Below are 3,313 nucleotides of genomic sequence, written 5' to 3' on the forward strand. Positions count from 1 at the left end.
TACACTCTGCAGAGGTTTTACATAACCATAAGATCCGCCTTCCTCGCTGACTGTCGTCAACTGGGCTGATTCCGGCCACTTGCTAGCCTAGGATAATGCCACTCTACCATTCAGCCCTGGTACACCCCAAGTCTAGTCTGGGGCAGCTAAAACTGTGAGTCATGAGCTGGGTCCACAAGGTCTCCATGAAGTCTCGGAAGGGTGTGGGGGAAATCCTCCGCGCCCCGTACCTCCTTACACTATCCGCTATCAACCTAGCAGTAGTGGCAATATCCTACCAAGTAGTCCGGCCATCCCGCACCATATAGGGTGAGTGGTATGTAAGGCTTCCCGGTGAATCTGAGTACTAGTAAGTCCTTAGGGATGACCAAGCCAGAATGTCTCCATCAGGGTTTCCATTTACTGTGCCACCACAGGACCTCCATCCCAGGCTCCTCCCATCACAGGTTCACACCCAGGACCACCTCATATACCATTTTACCCACCACAGGTATCCATTCCAGGGGTGCCTAGGTAGCACCCCATGGCAAGACTTGCCCCAGGCTCGTCGTATACTCCAACTTGGTCGACACAACCCTCACCCTGCACACATGCAGCACTCTCCCCATAGTCCAGATAACACCAGTTTCCACCACGCATGTAGTATAAGCGTAGTAGAAGTATAAGTAATGAAATATATAGCAGTAAGTGTGTGTCTAGCCTAATAGCAGGGTATGCAGGGGTAAGGTTGCGTCAAGGTAAAGGCCTTCAAGTAAGCATACTACCATGTAAGTCCTATCATAATCTGATCATAGCAGTAAAGTAAAGCAATAGCGGCTCTATATTAGCCATGCGTAATAGGTGCTACGAGATTAGGTGGGATGTGGCACCTTCAATGTAGTTGTCTCCATTCTCCTCACGGTACTCACGGTCCTCGTCCGTCAGGTTCTCCTCCGAGTCTGCAACGTTCGCATTATAGTCGCGTTAGCGACGTCTATAGAATAGCACAAAGAAGCAATGAAAATTCAAAAGAGCCAAATACACTCAAACATGGGTTCATTGCATAAAGCTCGATTTTAGATGAATTTTGGTCCTAGTTTCATATTTTTCTGAGGTCATATGAATTAGTTATGAATTTCCAAAGTATAAATCATTTCTGAAAATGGAAAAGGCCGAATTAATCCTGGGCTGACACGTGTCATGCTGTGACTGGTCCACGTGACATGCTGACGAAAGCATCACATTAGCATGACATCATTGGCTCAGCTCTGAGCTGACAAGTGGGGTCCTGCTGATGTCATCATGACGTCAGCATGATGTCATCAACGTCATCAGTCCGACAGGTGGGACTAGGGGTTCTTGGGTCACTGACATGTGGGTCCGGTCAAAGTCAACGTCAGTCAATGGGCGAGTCAACGTTCAATGGTCAACGGTCAACGGTCACTGACGTGTGGGGCTAGGGCTACTGACGTCAACAGCTGATGTCATCGTGACGTCAGCATGACGTCACCCCGGCTGTGTTGGCTTCTAACGTGTGGGTCTCGTGTGACGTCAGCATCTGACATGTGGGTTCAGAGTGTCTGTGCCACTGACATATGGGGCCAGGTCAACAGTCAACATTGACCGGTCAATGGTCTACATGGGCCGGGTCCAAACTGGGTCGATTGGGCCTGGATATGGGCTGGGCTTTGGCCCGCCATGTGGCATGCTGTGGCGCTGCCACGTAATGTCCTTGGGCCTCTACTGGGCTCCGTCCACCGCTCGGCCCACACCGCGTGGCTCACGGTGGACCAGCGTTCATGGTCCATGGACCGTAGGCTAGGTCCTCGGTGGACCGAGTCCACCCTTCATCACCTCCATTGCGGTCTTCGTGAACTGGGTGCACGCGCGTGTGTGACTGGCGAGGAAGAATCCTCTGTTTCCTCCCCAGCATGCTCCCGCCGGTGATGTGCTCTCCGGCGAGCTCCCGCAACGGCTCAGGCGTCCAATTGAGGTGGGGAAAAGCCTTCCCGTGCCATGGCGACTGCAACGGTGGGGTCGGGGCGATGGATAGGGCTTCCTAGGTCATTGGCCACGGCAAACGGTGGCTCAAGCACAACCGGTGTGCGGGGGTGGCGCGGGTGCAGCGGCATAGGCCGGGTCTGTGGTGCGCGTGAGCGTCACGATGCTCCAGCGGGCATGTCGGGCAGGTCGAAGGGTCTTCTGGAGCCCCCAGCGGCTTTGGCCACGGTGGCGGCTTGATTCAGCCATGGCGGAGGTCTGGTGGTGGTCTGCTGCTCGTGGCCAAGGCACTGCAGCCGACTATCGACGACTCGATCTGCACGGTTGTTCTCCAGACGTCATGGCAGTGCTACGACTACGTCCTAGTCCGGCAAGGTGGCCGGGTGCGTGAGTGGTGGTGCACGGCATGACGGCGGCATCATGAGCGCGGCGTGCACACGCTCTGCTACGGTGTCCAAGGGCTCTAGCTCTGTCTAAGAACCCAGTCTTCCATGAGGGCCATTTTGGGTAGTTCCATTGTCACACCTGGTTTTATAAAACAAAACCAAATGCACATCACATGTATGCCAGGATCTGTTTATTCATACATGCGATGGCAATAATGATACATTGCAGTGTTTATTACAAAGCGATTACATAATACAAAATGACCAGAGGATATAAACGCAAAATTACATTAGAGTCCAGCAGAGCAGGGTCTCCATCCCCACAGGCAGCTGACCGGGGGTACACGAGCCTAGCATCGACATCATCTTCGATAAATATCATCTTCTAGAAACTCCATCTACTAGTCTGAAGAGCTAGGTGGGGTAGCAAGGGGGACAAAGAGAAGGGTGAGTACATCGAAATGTACTCGACAAGTGTGGGAAAATATGACATGAGGGCCCACACTAGGAAAGCCTTACAAGGTTTGACACAAGCACTTAAAGCAACACACCTATTACCTTAAATCCTTAAGCACCTATTTAATTAGGCGAGATCTGCCTTCTCCTCAGAGAACCACTTGAACCAACACTCGGATCCCATCCAAGCACAACACTTGGATTTCATCCAAGCTCCCAAAACCATCCACCTGCTCCCTTACCAAGGGAACCACCCAACCATCCGAACCAGAGCCATCCAATGAATAAGAAGTCCAGGCCGCTCTTGTCCATGAGCACGACTGATATATCAGTTTTACACTCTGCAGAGGTTGCACACTTTCACCATGAGTCGTGTTTTCCCCATCATGCCTCACACTACCTAGGTGCTTAGCGGGGTCACACTACAAGACCTTTACAAAGTCCCCTCCAAGTCTATGTTATGCCCACTAGTAGAGAATAGACTTTTGGTT

The sequence above is a fragment of the Miscanthus floridulus genome, chromosome 19 (genome assembly GCF_019320115.1).
Source record: "Miscanthus floridulus cultivar M001 chromosome 19, ASM1932011v1, whole genome shotgun sequence".
NCBI lineage: Eukaryota > Viridiplantae > Streptophyta > Magnoliopsida > Poales > Poaceae > Miscanthus > Miscanthus floridulus.